The sequence below is a fragment of the Mastigoproctus giganteus genome, chromosome 1 (genome assembly GCF_048544385.1).
Source record: "Mastigoproctus giganteus isolate SK-2022 chromosome 1, ASM4854438v1, whole genome shotgun sequence".
Classification (NCBI taxonomy): domain Eukaryota; kingdom Metazoa; phylum Arthropoda; class Arachnida; order Uropygi; family Thelyphonidae; genus Mastigoproctus; species Mastigoproctus giganteus.
Window position 1 is genome coordinate 77,620,649 of NC_143575.1, and position 27,005 is coordinate 77,647,653.

The window sequence follows — 27,005 nt, forward strand, 5'->3', positions numbered from 1 at the left end:
AATGATCGTATTGGTCCTACCATCTCTCTCAATCTGTGTCCCCTATCCAGTGACTACTTGAAGTACCAAGCGCATTTCCATATTTAGCTCAACTGCTGATACGCATTTGCGTGAATATCCACTACAGGCATGTGACTTATGTCCAAGCTAGGAGCATAAGGCTTCTCTGTTTATAATATATGTTATTTTAACAGCAGCTCAGTAGGAGTTGATAACTGAATATTACAAATAATAGATTCTGTAGAAATCCTTAGTAATGGGGAATAACAAAGGAACAGGGGAATGCTCGAACAACAAAAAAAGGTTAACTTTGTAATGAGAAATATACAAAATGAGAGAGGGAGTTTTAAAAACAATTAAAACAGGAAAATGAACTATATTATGACACCATTAATTCTCACAACTGGGGATTTCTACTCGTAAAATGACCCTTGTTCTTATTTTGGTTCCTGATAAAGTCAGGTTATGTAATCTATGCCAGTTATTAAGTTCATGCAAAACCTGCTGTGACCTGGTTTCCTAGTTGCCTCCGTAAATACCCTCAATTGGCACTACAAGATCATCAGCATACGCCACCATCTCGAAGTTCTTGCGCATGCAATCCTCCAAAGTTGGTTTTATAGGTTACAAATTTTAAAACTTAAAATAAATTCAAATTAAACAAGATAATGATTATTCTCGTTTTTGTTTATACGTTATCAGTTGGTCTGCGCCAGTAACACAGTGGTAATAACTACCGTCCTACGCATAGAACTTGGAAAAGGACTGGGTTCGAATCTCGTCAGTGACGCGAGGAACTTTTATGGGTCTTTTTCACTCTGTGGCTAAGTTAGTCGGTCTCAGAAGTTGACAGCCTGGTTCGCCCCTGAAACTCAGGTGTTTTTCCCGCAAAACAGAGAAATCGACGTGGGACACGAAATTTATGGACATATTACACTAGGGCAGAAATAATAAATCATTGTCTTCCCATCAGAAATAATAAATCATTATTATTCTATAATGGGGGGGGGGCTGATATGACTGCACAAAGGAATTCATAGGTACGCGGTTTTCCTGTGTAAACAGGTACAAAGATTCTTTATTGAAACTCCATTTTTAATTTTTTGTTGCTGTATTGCGTTCTAAAGAACAACAGCGCAAATTCAGCATAACGGCCAATTTTCTAATCATTCACATTCGCAGTAAGTACGATTTACTTGAGAGAGGAAGTTTAAGGCATTGATAAAATCCAAACAAGCAAAGCGCTTTTCTGAATATTTATAATACTATGCATACATAAAAAGGTAAGGTTATCTCTTCCTTATAAAAACATTTAAGCAGCAATAACGAAACATTTATTCACAGCATTCAGACAAAGTAACTGCTCGCCACAGTTCAAAAAAAATGTCTATTACTTTTAAATTTTAACGTCCAATATATTAAATGAAACAATTTAAAAATCAGCGAATGAGAGTACAGGCAGATGAAGGATTACGTTTTTCTTTTAGATGTACAGTCATTACAGAAACCACTATACTGTACTTCTATAGTGGGCGCGTTATCCCTTCATGGGGGCCCCCATCTAAAGAAAAAATGGTTAATCCGGTACTGTCCATGTCAAGTACTGCTACTCGCAACGACTAACCGGAAGGGTTGGTCGTTGCGAGTAGTAGTATTTGACATGCCTTGCCCTCGCTATGGTTGGCCTTAGGATGTTTATCCCCCACTTACCGCTGTTTTAATAACGGAAAACGCGTTCCCCACTTTAAAACAGCGGTGGGGGGGAGAATACACCCTAAGACTAACAATAGCGGGCTAGGCATATGCAGTAACGTTATTCCTCCTCACAACGATCAACCAGAAAAAGGCAACAACTTGTAAAGCTTAACCGAAAAAAACTAATAAAGAACACTATCAATTTCATTAATTGTGGCAACAAAAAAAATTATATGACATAAGAACTAAATATAAAATTTCATCAAAATCGGTAAAAAACATTTTTGGAAAAACGTAATTATCAAATTAATTTTCAAGTAAAGTTCATTGACCTTGGTAGGTAGAAAGTTAATTTCCCAATAAAAATCACTAAAAAAATACTAGTGAAAAACAGCAGTGAGTTTTTGAAACAATGATTTTGATCTGATCGGGGACCTAGGCAATGTCTTTTTGCGAATAGGATAACGCACCACTGTGCTTTTGTATCTGCATGGAGGACGGCACAGGAATATACGCGTTTTAAATACGACAATTCACAAAATCACAGTATAGTATTTAAAAATACCTTGTTCAGTAGGCTTTCAGGATAACGGCACATTCGGGAATTCAAGATGCCGTTATTTCGGTTTTTCCATTATCTAGAAAGTTTTATTTTAAATATATTTAATGCAGAACTAATGGGACTAAATAAGAAATAAATAAAGAATGCAATTTTATTAACTTCACATAAAAATGTTGACGATCCAGTGTTATATACAACCCCAGGGGCTCACATCTGGTGAGTATGGGCTTGGCACACGGAGTCCTGAGCTGGATATCATCATTCTCTTGTTGATTCCCTTCTATTTCTCTCTCTCGGGGTAATTCAGATTTTTTTTTTTTTTTTTTTGGCTGGTGCAGCATAAGCCTCAGGCTTCCTTGAACCACATGGCTAATAATAATAATATTTTGCCAATAATACACTCCTACTTACGCCTATTCTATTTTCTATTATTATATCAAGTTTGTCACTAATCTTTAATGTTGTATGAACAGCGATATAAACCGTGATGTCTGTACAGAATTCACCTTCAAAATGGCGATCAGAGTAATCACGTGACTTGCTGTTTTCTTTTTTTTCGGCACTGCAAGACATTAGTGCTGTATGAAAACATCCGATCTCAAAGTGACGCCAGCTCGAATGTTCTGCTACTCCATTTTGTTTCTAGCTTGCGAACTCCTTATGTGGTCTTCCTGGAGTATAAACGGGAAATATTTAATCAAAAAAATTCCTCGCGTCAAGAATGGGAATCGAACCCAGGCCTTTTCTACTCAGTGTGGAGAGGATGGTGATAATATCTACCCTAATATCTTGGAGGGTACAAATGGAAAATCACACGCCATTCTTTCGAATGCTTGCGATGTTGGATGTGCCTCCTTTCCGCGTCTTCTATTAAGTCGAAAGGTACTTAGGATATTATAATAAATAATATCCTAAGTACCTTTCCACACACAAAAAAAATAGCATGTACTGTTTTATTTTCTATTTACTATTAATTACGAAAAACTGCTGTGTTTTTTTTTTTTTTTCTTTCATATAGTCAGGGAAGGGTGAGTAGCATTAATTATAGCAATAATCAAAAGGATTTTATCCTCAAATAAAAAAAAAAAAAAAAACAGAAATTTTTTTTTTTTTTTTTAAATTAAATAGCATTAATTATAGCAATAATCAAAAGGATTTTATTCTCAAATAAAAAAAAAAAAAAACAGAAATTTAAACGTTACTGTCTGTCAGACGGCAGGCTAACGTCGAAAGGTGTAAATTTGTAAAGCTTTTTCTTCAGTCTAGGCAGTTCTCTCGGCATAAGTAAATATACGAGAGAACGACGTGATCAATTGGGAGATTCTCCGCTTGTCAAAGAAGTACGATGTTACCACCATAGAGAAGTTTGTTTGTTTGTTATTTGGTTTTTAGCAGCATTAGCAACTAAGGCCATATGGCTTCGGGATATGCGGTGGTCATTCCCTGACCTTTCCACATCCTCCGTATTTGGTGGTGACGGGCTCGAACCCCGGTCTAATCAACAAGCGTATACTACGCACTGTTGCTCGTTCCCACCTGGCTACAGAGAAGTAAGATATGTTACTACTGTGTGGTGTTTGACAAACGCCATCACTCATTCGAAAAAATTCAGGGAAGGGGTACTACAAAAAAAAATGCTTCTGATTTTACATTCACTTAGAATTCTGGATAATTTCTTTAGCATTCAATAATTTTTTACAGTCGTCATTGCCGCTTTCCTAACGTAAATACATTTAACACACACCGTTATTCATAACGAGGCGGTGTAGTGCACTTATCATTTTACAGTAACACCTCGCCGTTACAGCGCCAAACGTTACACTAACGCTTAAGTGTAGCGTTTTAATTGTAAAACGATAATTGCACCATTTCGATTCTTGATCAACGAGGTGTAAGCAGTGGCGCACCCAGAAATTTTGTTTGTGGGTAAGCTGGTACCAAGGGCTTAGAGGGCAAGCCAGTGCTAAGTTTATTGGGTCGCCAAAAATTGAAAGTCCAAAAAACAAAAAAAAAAAATCACTGTCGAACAACAAGAAAAAAAAACGAAACGCGACTGTATAGAAAATCAGGGCGTGAATTTTTGACATTTGAAAAAAAAAAAAAAAAAAAAGGTATTAAAGAAAATTTAACAGAGCCTGATTGATATGACATTTTGAGTCAAATTAACATCATAAACAAAGCCCTCTTATAGGTCAATTTAATCATGTTACACACTGCTGTTATCCTGCTTGCAACATCAGTTGAATACCTTAAAAATTGTAGAACAGATGATAAATTTAAGTGCCTTCTAGATGGTGCAAAGAAGTTGGCATTTGAATTGAAGCAAACAAGAATTTTTCCCTGAAAATGAATATTCAATATTGAACACAAAGACGAATTGGAATGAAGACAGAATTTTAGGATGCACTTTTTCAATATTTTAGATAATGCAATCCAGTCACTGAAAGGCAGGTTTTAGTTGATCATAAAGCATAATTATTAATTCCAAATTCTACACAATTTAAATTATCCACAGGAATGAGAGTCGGCAAGCTGTATAGCAGTTTTATGATTTAGAATTCTGATTAGAGATGTGATCAGAAAGACATTTCCAGCATTGATTTATATGAAGAAGTAAAATATTTGCAAAGCCATTTTGAAGACAGTTATTCTAAGCTTTCTGAACATCAGTTTTTTTTATGTAAGACAAAGGTTTTTCATTTGATGCTGATCGATGGGTCCTCTGATTGGACTTCCACGTTGTCTTTCTTGCATAAACCATAGCCATAATTCATTGTCTGCTAATACTAATTTAATTTCTTTAAAGTGGAGCAAAAATTTAACAACTCTTTTGAAACAAATTGAGTGCAAAATCCTTCTAGATTTTTTTTTTTTTCCATTCTTTTGCAATTGATTTGCCCACACCTAATTCTACAGCAGTTTTTTTTAGAGAACCTTTATCAATTACTTTCAGCATTGTTTTCAAAGAAACAAAAACTCCATTTCTTTTCTCACCCATATTTTATTACATTTCATCATAATATATAATTACAATAATAAATAAGTTTTGATGCACACACAGCTGACATCTCTGGAACTCAAGAGGAGGACACAGTGTACTAAACTTAGATACAAGTATTCTGGAACAGTGCCCACGGCATACTGCAGTTTGCCGTGGGCATCATATTTTAAAGATATTTTAGCAATATATTTTAAAGAGGGAAAGGAGAGCATTGGTTAATCTGGGAAGTTGGTTAAGAAATGGTTAATCTGGGAAGATGGTTAATCTGGGTAGTTGGTAAGGTCTGTTAAGAAGGCTTCTCCGGTATGTAAATTATAAAATTTAATTTGCATATATACATTAATCTCATAATTGAATTGATTATCTTGGATTGCAATAGTTTACAATTAGGAAGCTGATATTTGTCAGGAAAAAAAACAAGATTAAATATTTTATTCAAAAGTTTATCCAAAACACACACACGGGCATTATACATCAGTTTTCATTTATTCTGATATTTGGATACCATGATTAATTCTAATGTGCTAGTAATTGTAATCAAAAACAACCATCTCATCTTTAAGATATTTTGAAAAAAAGAGATATTTTCTTTTTTCAAAAGATATTTTTGAAAGAAAAGATACAAAAGATATTTTTTTCTTTGAAATTCAATATTTAGAATACTCTGAGCTTAATTTCAGAAAGTAATCTATGAACTGGAACAGTGTTTTGGTGTGTTTCAACCAGTGATAGATCGTTTTTTTTTTGTTTGTTAGTTGTTGGCATATTGGCTTCTGTGGCCATATTGCACCTCCCAAAGTTTTTGCATTTTCTACTCTGATCCAAGCCGAAGGCGGGATTTGAATCCGCGACCGTTGGGTTGCCAGGCAGGCATTTTACCCACCCGGCTAGACTGGTTGGCTGTGATAGATCTAATGACTGATGCTGGGAAATGCCAATTGGGTGTACAGCTGCCACCAAGTTAGGAATAACAAACCGAATCATTTAATTATCATTATCATTATCAGCCATGTGGTGCAAGGAAGCCGAGGCTTTTGCTGCACCAGGAAAAAAAAAAAAAATTCTGAGTTACCCTGAGAGAGAGAGAGAGAGAGAGAGAGAGAGAGAGAGAGAGAGAGAGAGAGAGAGAGAGAGAGAGAAAGGAAATCATCAAGAAAGAGAAGAATGATGAAATCCATCTCAGGATCTTGGGTGTGCCAAGCCCATACTCACCAGATGTGAGCCCCTCGGGGGATTTAATGAAGTAAATAATATTTCTTGCTTCTTATTGCCATACAAACTTTAGATATGTCACTACTGGTATTTAGGACAAGTTATTTCTTTAATGGAAAAATATGAATGTTTATCATACGACTTGAAACAGGAAACACTATAATTTTCATGTACCATTATTTTATCAAAGACAGGGTATCTGTAGTGGAAGAGTTTGTTGGATTACTTCACATTTATTGTTCAAACCGGATTAGAAGATTCCTTGTCAGAGATGATGCTAATGTGGATAATTTTCCTAACATTTCCCACACACACACACACACACACACTGCTAGTGTAGAAAGAAATTGCAAGTGCTTTGAAATGGAGTTTTGTGAATCTGCAATAATGGAAGATCATAATAATTATGAAATGTTATTTATTTGAAACAAATTTTAGCCTTTGATGAATGTACTGAACAATTAGCATGAGCAAAAGTTTGAAGAGGAGTTTGATTAAAATATTTTAAGGGCACAAAAGGTGATATTATTATTATTATCATTTTATTTCCAAAGGCAATGTTCTCCCCAGGACCTATCGAATGGGCACACTGCCCGGTGAATTTAACTGACTGCCCGACTAAAATTTAAGCAATTCTTGTGGTACTGTATGGTACTGCTCACTGATCTCGATCAGTGTTAATTCGAACATACTGTGTGATTGAAGTCAATGCGACAGAAGCATATAATGTTAAATTATGCAATTAATTTTTGCTCTGGATCGCTTAAGTCACATTTATAAATAACAGAAAATTTTATAATATTGCAAAGTATTACTCTTCCCCACCCAGTTGGCAAACTTTTTGGGGGAGAGCACTGCAAAGGAATGTCCTTTTACAACTATGCAGCTAGAGGACACGGGTTACCCAATGATATATGAGTTAACATGGTTACATGAATGAAAAATGACAAGTTTACATGATTTAAAAATGACAAACTATATTATTATTAGCCATATGGTGCAAGGAAGCCTGAGGCTTATGCTGCACCAGCCAAAAAAAAAAAAAAATTCTGAGTTACCTTGAGAGAGAGGGAGAGAAGTAGAAGGAAATCACCAAGAAAGAAATGATGATATTCAGCTCATATATACCATATTTCCCCATGTATAAGACGCACCTTAATTTTGGGGCTCGAAATTTAAAAAAAAAATGTATTATATAAAGTTATTGAACTCAAGTTTTATTCATCATAAAATTCATACAACTCATCACTGTCAAAACTCCCATCCATTAGCTTGTCCTCATCTGTGTCTGATGACGAATCACTGTCTTCATATATTGCCTCGTCCTCAGTTCCATCTATGGTATTTGAAATGCCACACTTCTTAAATGACTTGACAACGATCTCAATCTTGATATTATCCCAGGATCTTTTCATCCAGGTACAAACTTCTCCTATAGTTGGTTTCTTCACTTTTCCTGCTGGTGTCAATTTGTCCCCAGAAGACTTCATGCATTGGTTCCATTCGTTTCTCATGGCAGCTTTGAAGGGTTTGTTAATGCTGACATCAAGTGGTTGGAGCTGGGATGTCAAGCCTCCAGGTATGACGGCAAGTTTTGTTTTTTTTGCTCTGCAGCAATCTTCTTTGTATTTTTTGTTATGTGTGCCCTGAACTGATCAAGCACCAATAGGGCAGGTTTGCGTAAGAGACCACCTGGTCTCCTGCTCTAAACTTTCTCAAACCAGATCTTCATCCAATCCTGATCCATCCAACCCTTGTCATGAATGTGGACAATCACTCCTCGAGGAATGTCTTCTTTTGGCATTGTTTTGCGTTTGAAAATCAGCATAAGAGGCAGCTTGGTTCCGTCAGCACAACAAGCGAGAACAACTGTATAATGGCTCTTTTCGTGTCCACTTGTCTTCACAGTTACAGTTTTCACCCCCTTCTTATCAGCAGTTCTGTTACTTGGGACATCAAATTGAAGGGGGACTTTGTCCATATTTGCAATCTGTCCCAACTCAAACTGATGTGTCTTCTGACATTGAATGACAAAACGATGAAATTCAAGGACCTTCTGCTCATAGCTTTCAGGCATCTTTTGGGTAAGTCTGGTGCTTGTACGCATGCTTAGTCCATTCCGTTTCATGAACCTGAAGCACCAATTGTGTCCTCCTTTGAAATCAGTAATTTCTTTTTCATCAGCAATTCTTCTTGCCTCATGCTGAACCATCTTTATGGACACAGGAATTCCAATTGCCCTTTGCTCAATTGCCCTTTGCCCAATTGCCCTTTGCTCAATCCATATCATCAATTCCCTCTCTAAATCAGGCCATTTTGCTGACTTGCCTCTAATGCCCTTCTTCTGCCGTGGCGTTTTCAGTAGGGTTTCTTCTTCCCGTAGCCAGTCTCGGATTGTTTTCTCAGTTGGAGGAGGACCAAACTTACGTTCAGCAGCACGATTTACATTCACTTTTGCAAACTGGATCAATTTTAACTTGAATTCAGCACTGTACGAAAATCATTTCTGGGCAGAACGTGGCAAAACGTAACCTAATATACCAGTAACAAGTGTGAAACAATGAGCGCAAAGACAACAAGCGCAAAAAAGCGGGAAATGCAAGTAAAAAAAATCTACAACCACTGTATAAGACGCACCCAGTTTTTAGACCCCAAATTTTTCGAAAAAAGGTGCGTCTTATACATGGGGAAATGCAGTATATATATACAGTTTATGTATGCAGTAGTCAGGCAGGTTAACACAATACATGGCCTTAACCAACCTCTGGTTTATATACGTGAATACATCAATGCATACAATGTAGCTTCAGAGACACAATCTCACCTAGAGCTTAACGAGGGCATACATATCTTTGAGAGTGGAAGACCTGTAGGTTTTGTCATTGCACAGCTTCTGGAAGTCTATGGATAACGTGTTCGATATTTCAATAGAGTTAAATGGAAACGTATAGTCCAAGGAGGTCATGTTACACAGCATAGATCTGTATGGGAGTGCATTGGTGAGGCTTCTATTCTGACCTGATGGTCTGGCAATGATCTCCCAGATGCCAGGTGAGTGATTTTGAAATAGTAAGTGGTAGACTCCAATCTTATTCAGCCATTTTAAAATCCAGTATTCCAGTGATAAGAACCTGGTTTGGTATGATGGGGGTGCTGAGGACCATACAGTAGAGGCATATAAGGGAATAGGGATTATGCAACACAGTCTCACCTAGAGCTTAACAAGGGCATGCATATCTTTGAGAGTGGGCACGTTGGCATTATTGACATTAAGAGTAAGAAATCTGCTGACTTGCTTAACAAGTTCAGGTCAACGTTGAAAAAAAGTCGTCTGTTAGGGTTAAATTTGAGTGTCTGCAATTCTGCCCAGACATAGGAGGAAGTATATGACGAGAGCCTTGTTGATCAATTTGGCCCTGGACAGATTGTGCAAGGCTCATGGGGTAGAATTTTTTTCAATGTTGTCTGTGCTTGTTAACAGGAGAGACTGCTTCTACAGGGATGGGATGGGATATGCTTAAATAGAAAGGGTGCAAGAACATTTGCTGACATTATCAAGGCAGTGTTAGATGGGTCAGAAAACTACTAGCTTGGGGAGACTAATAGATTAACAGTAGCTGCAGGCAGAGGTGAAAGTGATACTTGCACTGCTTCTATTGGAACTATAAAACCAGTAAATAAGTTACAAGATATAAATAATATAAATTTTCTATTTATACCCTGGAAAACCACATCAAGTCGGGATTTCACAAAATGGACAGAATACAAGAACATCTACATATTTAGCTGTCATTCAGGCTCAATCCACAGTTAACACAAAAGTGAATAAAAATGGAGTGATACCTAGATTAATAGATTAGCAATAGCTGCAGGGAGAGATGAAAGTGATTCTGGCGCTACTTCTATTACAACAAGCAGAAGCCTTGAAAGCAAGGTGCTGACGATTTCAAGGACTGCTGGGAGTCATCATGAAACAAGTAAATACATTGGCTGTGTTAGGGTAACTAAGAGTAAGAACAGCTGCAAGTATGCTTACATGTACGCCAAAGCTGGGAGTACAGTAAATAAATTTGATGAATTTGAAGTGCTGGTCAACACATCAAAGGCAGATATTGTTGGGATATCAGAGACATGGTATCACACATATATAAGGAATGCTGAATATGAATTTGGGGAGTACACTGTGTACAGAAAGAACAGATGACATAAGAAGGGAGGAGGGGTTAGGCTGTTAATTAGGAAACAACAAATCTGAGGCAGTGCATCCAGTTGATATGGCAGGTAAGTTCAATGCTGAGTCAGTTTGGTTGTGACTGGGAAAGGAAAATTGAGAGGAATGTGTTATAGGCCTAATGACTTTAGATACAATGAACAACTGTACAGAGAAATAGACTGGGCCAGTAAATCAGAATGTCTTATAATGGGGGATTTTAACTTTCCAGATATTGATTGGAACTTGTGGGTTGGTCACTCGCAAGACTTTTGTTTATTTATTAGATGATTGTTTTCTACAGCAGCATGTTCAAGAAGCAACCAGAGGGAGTAATACTCTTGATCTGATTATCAGCAATGATTATTCATGTATAAAGAATTTGCAGATGAAGGAACAACTAGATGGCAGTGGTCACAGTGTACTGATGTGGGATTTACTTAAAGATGTAACTACCATCAAAGGTAAAGGGAAGGGCTTTTGCTTTCGTAAAGGTGACTATGGGGGTCTCACACAGTTTTTAAATTCTATACAATGGAACCAACTGATGATGTTACTATAGCAAATTCTAATGGGAACCATTCAAAGAATTTATCTTGGAAGCTACTAGGCTTTACATACCAACTAAGAAATATTGTTCAAGGTTTAGTCCTAAATGGATGTCAGATGAACTAATTAGACATATGGCAGAGAAGAAAAATGCATGGGATACATATAAATTAATGGGTGACATGGAAGCCTATGATAGATATAAGCTACTCTGTAACCAAGTCACAAAGGAGATTAGGCAAGTGAAAGCAAATTACGAGAAATCTTTGGCAAAGGATACACAGAAAAACAGCAAAGAATTCTTTACTTATTTAAACTTTTTTTTTTATGTAAACTCCAAACACGAGAGGTATTAGAACCTATAGTACTTAGTACCATGCTTGGGTTGGAGGTTGAGAAGACGAAAGAAGATATTTGTTGACATTGGACTTGAACTTCTGTAGACTGTAATTTTCAGCAAATACCTATGAAGGAAGGTTGTTCCAGAAAACGGCAGTTGAATGAATAAACAAGGAAGATTCTTCGAGTTCTGTGAGTTTGAAGTGATTCCCACATCTGGGAACAATATTCCATGGTAGGGCGGATTTGCGATTTATACAGAGTGAACAGCTGTTTGGAAGAAAAGTAATGCTGAGAACGAAAGAGGAGACCAAGTTTTTTAGATGCAGAGGAAGCAATATTTGTAATGTGCTTGTGCCAAGAGAGATTATAAGTCAGAGTAATCCCCAAAAAAAAAAAATATCATTTTGCCTAGAAATCGGAGTGTCACCAAAGATAAGCATAGGAGCAGAAGAATCCTTTTTGCGAGATATAAGACAAGACTGAGTTTTAGAACGATTGAAATCAACTAAGTTGTCTTTGCCCCACTGGAGATTTACCTGAAGATTGGCATTTAAGGAATTGGTAGCAGATTTTCTAGAAGTTGAAGCTGATTGAGTAGGGCAAGGTTTCTCAAAATGAAAAGTGGAATGCAATGTGCTATCATTGGCAAAACTATGAATAGGATTTCCAGTCAATGGAAGGTCACAAGAGGAAAAGAGTGGGGGAAAGAACTGAACCTTGGGGGACACCGGCATTAGTGGAGAATTTAGAAGACAGAGAGCCATCTACCTTCACCCTCAGTGAGCGATCAGAGAGAAAACTGGATAACCAATTACAAAAAACAGTTGGCAAACCATAAGATGGAAGCTTGTCTAGAAGACCTTTATGCCAAACACGATCGAAAGCCTTTCAGATGTCAAGAGCAACTACTTGTGTTTCACTGAACCTTTCCATTGAGTTAGTCCATAAATGGGTAACATAAGCCAGAATATCACCAGTGAATCGACGCTGACGGAATCCATGCTGGCGATCGTTGATCAGACGGAAGGTTTCTAGGTAGTTTAAAAGTTGGCGGTTAATTGATTTCTCCATTACTTTAGAAGGAGTACAAGTAATTGCAATGGGACGATAATTGGATGGGAGGGATTTGTCACCCTTTTTAGGAACTGGCTGGATATGAGCAAATTTCCAAGCAGAAGGAAAAACACCTTTGGAATAAGAAAGTAAAAAAAAAGGCGGCAAAAAATAGGAGTAAGTTCAGGAGCACAGGTTTTGAGAACAAGTGGAGAAATACCATCGGGACCTGGAGCTTTCTTAGCATCAAGATTCGTCAATATCCTTCTGACATCCTTTTGATGGAAGACCACAGGAGGCATTGAATGGAGCATGTTGGGAATGGTGGGAGGTGTTTTACCAAGATCATTAATACATGAGTCGGAAGAAAAATGGGATGCCAACAGGTCAGCTTTATCCTTGTCTGAAGTGACAACAGAACCATCTGATTTGGACAGAGGTGGGAGCAGAGGTGGGCAAAAGTTGTGACCAATAGCTTTGGCAAGAGACTGGAATGCTCGGCTACCATTAGGGCAAGAAGCAAGTTTTCTACTCTTAGCCTGTTCAAACTCTAGTTTGGACTGATTAATAACTGCTTTACAATTGTTGCGAGCTTTGATGTAGGTAGAGAATGAAACTGAAGAATTAGAAACAAGCCAATTATGATATGCAACATTCTTCTCTTGAACAGCCTTAGCACATTTATTGGAAAACCAAGGTTTAGATAAAGGACGAGATTTTAAGGTGGAGTGTGGGATAAAGGATTCCATTTCTGCAAGTATAATTTCATTGACACGATCTCAGCGAAGTTGACATCAGAGGTTTTGAAACAGTAATCTGACCAAGGAAAAGAAGAAAAGAAATCTCGCAGGTCATCCCATTTTGCGTTCTCGTAATGCCAAACAACACGAGGTTGGGAATAGCCATGAGATAAAGGTTCCACTGAAGAAGAGACAATCACCAAGTTGTGATCTGAAATACATAAAGGACTTCTCACTTCTACTGTGTACTTAGAAGGGTTGTTTGTGAGAAAAAGATCAAGTGTGTGCAAGGTTATTAATAATTGCAAAAGCCTCAGTATCTCGGCCAGCTGGGTCGGTGTGACTAGAAAACAGAAGCCAGCTGGAGTTGTGAACATTAAAATCACCAAGGAAAATTACCTCACTGTTAGGAAAGTTGGACTGGAGAAAGTCAAGTTGCAAAGAGAGGAGGTCAAAGAGCTTCAAGTGGTTACTGGAGTTGGGGGAATAGTAGAGACAACAGATGAATTTAACACAACGAGGTAGAGAGATTTTAAGGTAGAGAAGATCAAAGAGAGGAGATTCCAAATTGCCAAGTATCTGACAGGGAATATCAGAATGGACATATGCACAAGTACCACCTTTGAGGCGAAAGGAATCATACAGCGAATAATATGGGCATCTGAGATGAGCAGTAGTTGAATCAACCGATAACTGAAATTCTGTCAGAAAAAGTACATGGGGTTTGGCAGACTGCAGTGGAGATGGACATCGTTGAGATTAGAATTGAGACCACGTGTATTTGTGAAATGAATTTGGAAGTGTTGGGGTGGTTTAGATCTTTTCGCAGATAAGCTTGTTCTATTAGTTTCACAATTCATGGTGTATTGAATAGTAAGAAAAAGTGGGTGGAACATGCTGTATGAAGTAATGAAATTTTTGGATATGGCATACACACAGTAAGAATATACCCAGATCCTTGACATAATGTGGCCTCGACAATGATCCCCGCATACACACTACCCGGACTCCCTCCAGTCACTATCTGGCAGAGTAGAGGTAGCAAGATTATACACTAGCTGATCCGGAAGCCTCCTAGAGAGTTACCAATAAGTTCAGTCCAGTGTACTAACTAGCAGCCGGCCTGTGAACACTGTTTTAGAGCTGTACCCTCGAAATGGAAGGAATATTGGATCATGCCACAATGTTCATCATAACCTCAAAAGTCATCAATCATACTGCATGATGGAAGAGATGGGGAAGGGTTGACTGGAAAAGGAAGAAACTGTAGAAGGAAGGGAAGGAACAGGAAAGTGGAGGAGAAATTGTTAAAGTTAAACGTAAGAAAGGCCCCTCGGGTGGATGGTATCTATCCAGTTATATTAAGAGAGGCAGAACTTAAACCTTTTTACGAGACCATCCTTGGATTCAGGGGAGGTCCCACAAACAAACTGGAGATGTGCAAATGTATCCCAATTCACAAAGGGAATTGGGATACATTTGCAAACGGTGGCATGAGTAATTACAGTCCTGTTAGTTGATCTTCTGTTCCATGGAAAATAATCGAGTTCCTGGTTAAAGAAGCAATGCAGGATCATCTAGACAAGACTAGTTATTATTCAGACATAGCATGAGTTTGTTAAGGGGAAATTTTGTTTGACCACTTTGATTGCATATTATATAACGGACTGTATGCAAAAAATAATTTTTATATCATATACTTGGAGTTCAGGAATGCTTTTTATACTGTTGCGCATAAAAGACTGCCATATAAATTGGAGCAGTATAGCATTAAGTGCAAGTTGCTGCTATGGATAAAGGAATGGTTGAGTGGGAGAAGGCAGAGAGTGGTAATCAATGGACACTCCTCTTCGAGGACTAATGTTATTAGTGGAGTTCCCCAGTGTTCGGCGTTGGGCCCATTGTTGTTTTGTATATTTATCAATGATATTGATGTAGGTATATCAGGTTTAATGTCCAAGTTTGCAGATGATTCAAAGGTTGGCAGGGTTGTTAATGACAGTACTCTGGCACAACAGGATCCAGAAAAGTCAGGCAAATTGGTTGAGAAGTGGCAACTGAAGTTTAACATTGTCAGATGCAAAGTATTGCATATGGGTAGTAGTAACCCCAGAGTAACATACCAACTGTGGAGTACTACACTCAGGGTTGTGGAGAATGAAAAAGACCTGGAGGGTAATTGTGCAGTCAGTTAAGAAGTTGTTTTCAGAGCAGTGCAGACAGGCTGCCAGAGCAGGGTCATGGAGTCTTGTCAGTGATATACAGGAACTTTGTTGGTAGGGATAAGGAAGTGATTATTCCTTTGTATAAGGCAAATGTCAGGCCACACCTTGATACAGGTCTACACTGCATACAGGGCTGGAGGCCTCATTTGAGGAAGAATGTAGAGCTACTGGAATGAGTACAGAGAAGGGCAACTAGATTAGTGAGGGGAACAAAGGGGTATCTTACCATGAAAGGTTTCAGTTCTGCAAATTGCAGCATCTGGAGTCTAGGTACCTGTGAGGTTTTGTGATTGAGGTGTATAAGGCTTTGAATGGTTTGAGTAAGCTGAATGCTGCTGGGATTATTCTTCCTGCTAAGAGTACACACTTGAGGCAGCATAAATTCAAATTGTGGAAAGACAGTTGCACAGATTATGTGCGGAAATTTGCCTTTAGCCAGTGAGTGGGCGATTGCTCGAACAAACTTCCAGCTGTTGTTGTGGAAGTTTGTTGTGGGAAGTTGATAGCTTAAATAAATCTAAAGAAGAACTGACCAACTTTTGGAGTGAATAGATAGGTGAAATGGGAAAGTTTTTTGGTTGATGCTGCATAAACTTTCATCATATGCCACTACTAACTCTAATGCGGTTAAGGTAAAGAAAGCCAACACGAGAACGACGAAAAACTTCGGATAACTTATGTGGAAAATTAGTTTCCCGATACGGCACTCTAGCTCTGCTAACTTGGTAAACAGACAGTAGGTGTTATCGGTCTGGAGCAAAGTCGAGAATGATGTATTGATTGACAGGTAGGCATGGCAAACAATGTACTCATTAGTGTGCGAACACAACACACGATAACATTGGTTTAGTATCAGTTTAATAGCACTAAAGTAGTAGTGGCATGTGATGCAAGAAAGCAAGCATATGAGCTTATGCAGCATCAGCCAAAAAAAAAAAAATTTACACAACAATTCCCTCTAAATGTTAGTCCAGTTCCTCCTTAAATTTATTTAACCTATCAACTTCCACAACAGATGGAAGATTGTTCCAGCAATTAACCATCCGCTGGCTAAAGGCAAATTTCCGCAATCCCTTCATTCCTCTCACCAATCTTGTTGCCCTTCTCTGTACATGCTCAAGCAAATCTACATCCTTCCTAAAATGAGGCCTCCAGACCTGTATGCAGTACTCAAGGCAATGGCCTGACCATTGCCTTATACAGAGGGACAATCACCTCCTTTTCCCTGCTAGCAAAATTCCTGTATATCATTGACAAAACCCCATGACCTGCCCTGGCAATCTGTCTGCATTGCTCAGAAATCTTCATATCTGACTGCACAATTACTCCCAGGTCTTTTTCATTTTCTACCACCTTAAGTGTTACGACACAGTTGGTGGTGCGTTTGTCTGGGGTTACTTCTACCCATATGCAGTACTTTGCATTTGTCAATGTTAAATTTCAATTGCCACTTCTTAGCCCATCTGCCCAAATTATCTATATCCTGTTGCAGTAGCACACTGCCATACTGTCTTTAAAAACCCTGCCAACCTTTGTATCATCTGCAAACTTCGACACTAAGCCTGATATACCATCATCAATATCATTGATAAATTTAGAAAACAACAGTGGACCCAATACCGAACCCTGTGGAACTCCACTAATAACATTAGTCCACGAAGAGTAGTGCCCATTGATTACCACCCTCTGTCTTCTCCCACTCAACCATCCTTTTATCCATTGTAGCAACTTACCCTTAATACCATTCTGCTCCAATTTGTACAGTAGTCTTACATGCACAACAGTGTCAAAAGCTTTCCTGAAATCCAAGTATATGATATCAAAATTATTTTTTGCATCCCTTAACAGACTTTCCCTTAACAAACTCATGCTGTGTCTGAATTATTGCTGCAGTCTTGTCTAGATGATCCTGCAATGCATCTTTAACTAGTGACTCCATTATTTTACCCGGAACAGAAGTTAAACTAACTGGTCTGTAATTATTCGTGTCACCCTTCGATCCCCCTTTGTGAATTGGGGATACATGCACATCTCCAGTCCGTGGGGACCTCCCTTGAGTCTGAGGATGCTCTTATAATTATGGCTAAGGGTTTTCTTACTTCTTTACCGCCTCCTTTAATATAAAAAAATACAAAACTGGATAGATCTCATCCACCCCAGGTGCCTTTCTTATGTTTAACTTCAACAATTTCTCCTCCACTTTGCACTCAGTTATTACAAAATCATTAAGCAGTTTGCTACAATTTGATAACCTTCTGGCATTTTCAATCCTTAATAACTTCTCATGTGTGAATGTAGATGTAAAATACTCATTCCGTTTGTTTACTATCCGAGTAAGAACATCAACAGTCGAACCATCGATATCAAGTGGACCAATCAGATTCATCCCCTTCCGTTTAGAGTTTATATAAGTAAAGAAATCCTTGCTGTTTTTCTTTGCCAAAGATTTCTCCCTTGATCTGACTTTGCCTGCCTAACCTCTTTTGTGACTTGATTATAGACTAGCTTTTATCTGCCATAGGCTTCTGTGTCGCCTCATAATTTATATAGGCGTCTCCGTAGCCAGGTGGGAAGGAGCAGCAGTGCATAGCACACGCTTCTTGATTAGACCGGGGTTCGAGCCCGTCACCACCAAATACGGAGGATGCGGGAAGGTCAGGGAATGACCACCGCATATCCCCGGAGCAATATGGCCTTAGTTGCTAATGCTCCTAAAAACCAATTAACAATAATTTATATGCATCCCATGCATTTTTCTTCTGTGCCACGAGTCTCATTAATTCATTTGACAACCATTTAGGTCTAAACCTTGAACAATATTTCTTAATAGGTATGAAACTTTTAGTAGCTTCCACGATTAATTCCTTGAATGCTTCCCACTTAGAATTTGCTGTTCCTAACATTATCAGTTGATCCCACTGTACAGAATTTAAAAACTGTCTGAGAGGAGGGAGTAACCTAACCTTTTTTTTCTTTAGAATCATAGTCATATTTAGAAATACCTTCATAAAAAATAAATTTTTTTATGAATTTCCCACCTGTAAAAATACAGGTAGGAAAACCTGTATTTACACAGGTAGAAAGAAACCTTTTTCTTTTTTCGTAACCAAACCTAAATCAACAATATAGTAAAAACACTCATGAACTCCAAAAATCTGCTTCTAATAATGAGAAAAAAAACATAATGAAGTACATAAAAATTAACAGAATGAAACTTTTATTAATTTAGTTTTCATCAAAAAATCAACCCACATTTTATTTTCTTTACAAATTTCTTCCATCTTTAAAAGATTCATCGCTACTGTTACCTTTTTATTGTTCATCACAAAACTATTATGCACCATTGTTTACTCATAAATACACATAATGCCATCCAATGACTACACAGTAGCTTGTCGTCTGTCGTGCCCACAACCAATCATTTCATTGTTTGCCATGCCTACCTGTCAATCAATATATCCTTCTTCATTTTGGCTCTAGACCGATAACACCTGCCGTCTGTTTACCGAGCGAGCAGGGCCAGAGTTCAGTGTCGGGAAACTAATTTTCCGCGTAAGTTAACTGATGTTTCTCTTCGTTCTTGTGCTGGCTTTGCTTACCTTAGCCGAAGAAGTTTATCAACATTGATTGACCATTACTTAATTTTTTAAGGAGGACATGGCTACTCTGAAACTTTTATCTGCCATCGTGTCTAAATTTATACCAAATTCAAAAGTGTGACCAAAATAAATCAGTCCTGATTTAATTTTTCAAAGGGTATTTTGAACATAGGCTTTATGCTACTGTAATAGGAACACTTCTGTGTATTAAGAGGCTGTGTAATTTGGATATAAATTTTAAGAAAATTAATAACAATAATGCAGGGCATCTTACGTTTTGATAGATGTCTATGTGCTTCTGAGACGAAATTAAACATGAACTTTTAGAGAGACAGTTTACATGGTAGCTATTTACTCTGCTAACAAAGAATAATAAAAGTAAGGCCGAATGCTATTCTTGTGAGAATTGAGGAAATGTTAATTCCTTATAATGATATGGTGCTGCTTCCTCTTATTGGGTAATTTCTCCTGCTGCCTGTTCATAAATTTTTTGGGAGATAGGTAGATGCAGTTTGGCTGAACTGCTTCAGCCTGGGAGTAATCCTGATGGCTCTAGGTAAGTTTTTCACAAAGGAGAGACTGCAGTGGATGTAGGCCTCCATCTCTCCTAGAACAGTGACCATATGAACTATTAATTTTGATTGCATTGGTCTAGCCCTCATTCAAGTTCATTCCATAGATGTTCAGTAGGTTTCATATTGGGACTTTGCATTGGCCATTCAAACTTTAATTCATGTACATCCACAAGCCTTAATAACACCAGCAGGATGACATGGAAATATACCCAAGAACTGCCATAGCATATACAATTGTCCAAAATGTTAAGATAGACATTATTGTTCATGGTTCCTGCATAATAATTAAATGTCCTAGGCCATACTATATTTTTTTTTTTTTTTTTTTTTTGATTTGGTAGTTGTTGGCGCATCGGCTTCTGTGGCCATATTGCACCTGCCAAGGTTTTTGCAGTACTTTGATCCAAGCCCGAGGCGGGAATCGAACCCGCGACCTTTGGGTTACCGGGCAGGTACTTTACCCACTCGGCTAGCCCGGTCGGCACCATACTATAAGAAAGAGGTCCACATCATAACCTCACCTCCTCCAAACTTGATGGCTGGCCCTAAGCATTAGCATTAATGTTAGTAGAGGCATATGATGCAAAAAAGCAAGCTTATACAGCATCAGCCTCAAAAAAAAAAAAAACAAGAAAACTTCCCATTTCACCCACCCATTCATTCCAAAAGTTTGCCTAGTTCTGCCTTGAATTTACTTAAGCTATCAAATTCCACGACACATTTAAGTTTGTTTCAGCAATCACCACCTGCTAGCCAAAGGTAAATTTCCTCAATTTGAATTTATGCTCCCTCAAGTGCATAATCTGTGCAATAGAAAGAATCCCATAAGCATTGAGCTTGCTCAAACCATTCCAAGCCTTACACACCTCAATCAGATCATTTTGCAGGTGCCTAAATCTCTAGAAGCTGCAATGTTCAGACCTTAAATCTTTCTTGGTAAAAGCAACCCTTTGTTCCCCTCATTAATCACATGGTCCTTCTTTGTACTCGTTCCAGCAGCTGTACATCCATCCTAAAATGAAGCCTCCAGACCTGTATGCAATACTCAAGGTGTGGCCTGACCATTGCATTATACAAAGGTTTAATCACCTCCTTATCATTGCTAACAAAATTCTTGTATATTGTTGACAAGGCGTCATCACCAACAGCCTGTCTGCACTGCTCAGAAAACTTCATATCTGACTGCACAATTACCCCCAAGTCTTATTCATTCTCCACTACCCTAAGTGTAGTACCACACAGTTAGTACATTTCACTGTGGTTACTGCTACCCATATGCAGTATATGCAGTACTTCACATCTGTCAGTATTAAACTTCAGTTGCCACTTCTCAGCCTATCTACCCAACTTTTCTAGATCCTGTTGCAGTAGCATAATGTCATTACTGTGATTAACAACACTGCCAACTTATGTGTCATCTGCAGACTTCAACATTAAGCCTGATATACCTTGATTAATATCATTGATAAATATAAAAAACAACAATGGGCTCAACAGCCAACCCTGGAGGACTCCACTAATAACATTAGAACACGAAGAGCAGTGTCCATTGATTACCACTTTCTGTTTTCTCCCACTCACCTGTCCTTATCTGTTGTAGCAACTTTCCCTTAATGCCATACTGCTCTAATTTGTACAGTAGTCTTCCATGTTTCTTGCATCAAATGTCTTTACTAATGCTAATGTGCAACAGTTTCAAAAGCTTTCCTGAACTCCAAGTATATGATATCAAAATTATTTTTTGCATCCAGTTCCTTTGTTGCCACATCATAGTATCCAGTGAAATTGGTCAGACAAGACTTACCATTAACAAACCCATGCTGTGTCTTAATTATTACTGCAGTCTTGTCTGGATGAACCTGAAATGCTTCTTTAACCAGTGGCTCCATTATTTTCCCCAAAACAGAAGTTAAATAAACAGGTCTGTAATTACTTGTGTCACCTTTTGTGAACTGGGGTCACATCTCCAGTCCATGGGTACCTCCCCTGAATCCAAGGACGCTCTCATAATTATGGCTAAGGGTTTGCTTACTTCCTTTCCTGCCTCCTTTAATATAATTGGATAAATCCCACATACCCCAGTGCCTTTCTTATGTTTAACTGCAACAATTTCTCCTCCACTTTTCTCTTAATTATGACAAAAATATTTAGCTCCCTCTTAGAGTTTTATAAACTTCTGGCCACCACTTCCTTACAGAATTCCTCATGTGTGAATGTAGACGCAAAATACTCATTCAGTTTGTTAGCTACCTGACCAGGATCATCAATAATCAAACCATTGATATTAATTGTACCAATCTCATTCATCTACTTCCTGCAAGAGTTTACATAAGTAAAAGAAGTCTTTGCTGTTCCTTTTTGCATCCTTTGCTTGCCTAACCTTCATTGTGACTTGATTAGAGACTAGCCTATATCTACCAAAGGCTTCTCTATCACCTGATAATTTATATGCTTCCCATGCATTTTTTTTCTCTGCCACAAGTTTCATTAGTTCATCTGACATCTATTTAGGCCAAAATTTCAACAGTATTTCTTATTTGGTATGAAAAGCATAGTAGCATCCGAGATTAATTCCCTGAAGGTCTCCCATTTAGAATTCAGTTTTTAACATCATCAGTTGATCCCACTGTATAGAATTTAAAAACTGTCTGAGACCACCATAGTCACATTTACGAAAGCAAAAGCTCTTCCCTTTAACCCTGATGGTAGTTACATCTTTAAGTATATCCCCCATCAGTACGCTGTGATCACTGTCACCTAGTGGTTTCTTTATCTGCAGATTATTTATGCATTAATAATCACTGCCGGTAATCAGATCAAGTGTATTACTCCCTCTGGTTGCCTTTTGAAGATGCTGCCGTAGAAAACAATCATTCAGTAAATCTGCAGAAATATTGCTGGTGTGCAAGTGACCAATCCACAAGTTCCAGTTAATATCTGAAAAGTTAAAATCCCCCATTGTAAGACATTCTGATTTACTGGCCCACTCTGTTTCTCTGTACAGTTGTTTGTTGTACCCATTAGAGTCATTAGGCCTATATCACAAACCTGCTCTCATTTTTGCTTTCCCAGTGTCACACCAAACCGACTTAACATTGCACTGACCGTCCATATCAACTGGATGCACTGCCTCAGATTTTTGGTATTTCCTAGTTAACAGCATAATCCCTTCTCCCTTCCTTTCTGTACACAATGTACTCACCAAATTCCAATTCTTCATTCCTTATATCTGTGTGATGCCACATCTCTGATATCCCAACAATATTTGCCTTTGATATCTTGACCAGCACTTCAAATTCATTAAATTTATTTACTATATGCCTAGCACTGGTGTACATGCAAGTATACATGCACCTGTTCTTACTCTTATTTAACCTAACATAGTCCATGTATTTGCTTGTTCCACGATGACTCTCAGCACTCCTTGAATTCCATAGAACCTTGTTTTCAAGGCTGCTGCTGTTTGTTCCAAAGGAAGCAATGCAAGAATCACTTTCTCCTCTGCCTGTGGCTATTGTTAATCTATTAGTTTGCGGATCCCCTAATTTAGCAGTTTCTCATCCACCTAACATTGCCTTGATATCATCAGCAAATATTTTTGAACTCTTTCTATTTAATTGTATCCCATCTCTGTAGAAGCAATCTCTCCTGTTAACAAGCAGAGACCATGCTCAGAAAAATTCTACCCCATTAGCCTTGCACAATCTCTCTAGGGTCAAATTGATTGACAAGGCTCTCATCGTATACTCCCTCCTTTTGTGTCTGTTTAGAATTGCAGGCATTTTTTTTTCAACATTGACCTGTACTTGTTAAGTAAGTCTACAGTTCTGCTCTTAATGTCATTAGTGCAAATGTGTGCAACAGCATCACATTTTTTGCCCTTAAAAGTAAGTTGATATCTGCCCTACAACATTATCAACTTTTGCCCCTGGTAGACATACTCTGGACCTGTTCCATCTATTCTTTTTGTGCAGTATATTTCCCTGACAATAGAGTCACCAACGACCTGGAAACAGGCATTCTCCACAGTCATCTATTTCATCGGAATGGGGTGTAGCAGGATTTACCACTCCATGGAATCAATTTCTATCCTCTCCTAAACCAATTCTGGTGTTCATTGCTTCATGCAAAAGTGCGATCATGATTGCAGTTGGTGATATTTGGTATGGAAGAGTGTAGTTTCTTTCCCATGAAAACTGAGGGTGAGGAGTTCCGTATGTAGTGTGACGAAAAAGACCTCAACTCCTGTTGATGAGCCATACAAGTTGAACTAACTTGTATGGCTCACAAGTCTTAATTTTAAATGGAGTAAGGTGGTAAGATATAGAACTTACTGTAAGAATTTCAATAAGTTACAAGAGATGCAGAAAATACAGCATCAGAGATGTGTGAAGGGATATAAAGAGGAATGAATAAATACCAGATGCAACAGATACATTCAGGGCCCATTTAAGCACTTTTTGGGGCTCAAGGGCTGGGAGTTTTGTGACCCCAGATTATTTGTAACTATTTTAAATCTGTAATTTATCATAAGATAGGTTAACATAATATTGCCTGACATAGCCAAGTAGTCAGGAGCATGAGTGCAGTATCACTTGCTCTTTGAATGGGCTGGGGTTCAAGCCGGTGACTGCTAAATACAATTAACATTTGTATATATGATTTATTGGGAACTCCACTGACCTGGTGGTCATGCCAGAGTATAAACAAGAACATTATTTGTTTGTCACATTATATGCGAGCAGTGGTGAGCTATAGTGGGCTCGTCAGAGCCCATTGTTATTTTTTTTTGAAAATTTGCGCCCCCATTGTTGAGACAATCATTTATTTTACAAATGAAATTCTGAATGCGATTATTGAGTATCCAGAGCCGAAACTACGGTGGGGCGAGAGGCCCCCATTCCCAGCATTTTAATTAATGGCACAATCGATTGGTTATGTATTTAGAATTGCTTCATTTTTGATTTAATTATAGTCGGACCTCTGTTTAACGAACTCCTTTATAGCGATTTTTTTAAAAAAAACTATTTAAAGTTCAATGGAAACTTTAAATAGTATCCATTGAACGAAGAAAATTTCCATGTAATGAACGGATTAGGAATGACAACTTTGTATGCATTGTTCTCACCTCTGGCCTTGAGGCAATTTAGGTAATTAGAAAGTGCGAATTAAGGGTGAGAGGGATTACCATTTCACAATATTAGTGGTGTCCATAAAACCAATGCAGTTATATACCAAGAAGTCGCGTAGTCAACATGCTTTCCATAGCCAGTCAGAGGATTATATCCTGTGGTCAACGTGTGTTGTGGTTCCCCTTTACTCCGACAAACGACGTATGTTTTTCGGAGAAGTGAGTGACCCATGCCTTCCAGTAAATGTCTCCTATCTCTGTTTATGTGGTCACAGTAGCTGAATATCCGTGTGATTCCAGCATTTTGCACAATATTCAAAGAACTAGTGAGAGTAAAATGTTCAACGTAGAGGGGGGAGGGATTGAGGCAACTAAGATATTATATAAACTTTACAAAGATGAAATGTGGGCAGATTTTGAAACTTTGGCGAGTCTTTCACTGTGTAGAAAATGTTCTAAAATATAATGGCATACAGGCAATAATTAAAAAAAAAAACTATCACCAATCTCCAAAAAACTAGCATGAATTAAGGATGACTAGTCAGAGCTTGATGTGGAAACTATAAAGATCGGTTGTGTGTTCGGGCCACAATGAGCAGTTTGTAGCTTGCGGATGGCAATTGCTGGTTGGAGGAATTATCCCGCTTTGTGCAAACATTTTGAATCAGATGTTAAATATTCCAGATTATTAAATCGACTTTTAAATTTGGAATTTCTTAACCATTTAGCACTAATGATTGGCATCCTGCAGGAGCTCTCTTACCTTTCAGAAGCTTTACAGAATCACAGTGGTAAATGCATATAAATTAATTATTCGAACTATCAATGCTATTGCTAATTTGAAAAATTCTGAAGGAAATTATGAAGCTAAAATTGAGAGCATGTTTGAAGTGGAAAGAATTTGAAGGAATCAAAATCGAAAGTAAAAAAATTACTTCGTGACAAGTTATTAAATGCATTTTTTTGTCCTTAAAGGATTAGTTATTATTGCAACAGGGTGCTTTTAAATTAAATAAAGAAAATAATGATACCATTGAAAGAAATTTTAAACATATGCTACCCGAAATTGTGGAATGTGAAAGAACTTTCGTCTCAGTTACAATACGGTGAAAACTGAATAAGAAATTTGTTTTCTGATAAAATATGAAATAAAAATTAATGATTTTAGAGATTTTGTCAAATATGACAGTTTATCTTTAAAATCGAGTGAAATTCCCTCTTCAATTATAAAAGCCAGAAATATCTTTGAAACCACTGCGATTAGCACTGCTGAAGCCGAGCGAGCTTTTAGCGTAATGAATAATATTGAGTGAATGAATAATGTTGTGACAATTAAACACGTTGCCGATTATGATGACCATACATCTAAATGGAAAACCATTGCTTCAATTTGATCCGGATCGTTACGTCAAATCATTCCTGTGTAATCATCGCTCAGCTATTGAGCAAAGCAGAAGATCGACAACAAATATTAATGAAGAAGTAAATTCTGTATGGCAATTTTTAGAATAAATTTTTCTTGAATATTTGTGAAATAATTTTTTTTCATGTAATTTGTGATTTTTTTGTGTACTTTTTCTAGAAAGTTTGTTTTTTATGTACTATTATATTTGTTTGTTTGTTTAATATTGTTTTTATATTGTGGAATGTTTTGTGATATGAGAAATATGTAATGTTATTTTTTATTTGCAATATTAAAATTTTATCATGAAAACAATGTATCCATTATATTTCACTAGTTGTTAAAAAAAGACGAATAAAAAAAGTTGAGCATGTGCCAAGCACGTGTGGTAGATGGTTTATGCGAAACATCCTTCGCGTTTCTTTTAGGTATTTTGATTTGTATATATATAGATTACGAAATAAAATAGCTTTTTTATTGTAAATATTTTATTGATCATTCACAGATTTTCATAATTTCTGGAAGACAAAATAAAATGGGTTTATGATAACTAAAGAGATGTATACTTGTGAGTGCAATGTATCTAAATTTCTCTGTAAAATAGCACCGATTGATGTACCGATCTTGTAGTTGAAGCCACATATGCAGGTGTTAGGGGCACCTAACAATGGAATGTAACAAAAATGCGAGACGAAAAAAGAAATTGTTG

At 37.6% G+C, this 27,005-nt stretch overlaps 1 protein-coding gene across 1 annotated transcript in view; it reads left to right on the plus strand.

Moving 5' to 3' along the window:
* The first annotated feature begins 1,189 nt into the window (after positions 1-1,189).
* LOC150090908 (uncharacterized) overlaps positions 1,190-27,005 on the plus strand; it is a 202,000-nt gene continuing 176,184 nt past the window's right edge. Inside the window, exon 1 of the mRNA XM_090380604.1 lies at positions 1,190-1,283. The gene's annotated coding sequence lies outside the window, so the exon portion shown is untranslated. The remainder of the gene's footprint in view (positions 1,284-27,005) is intronic.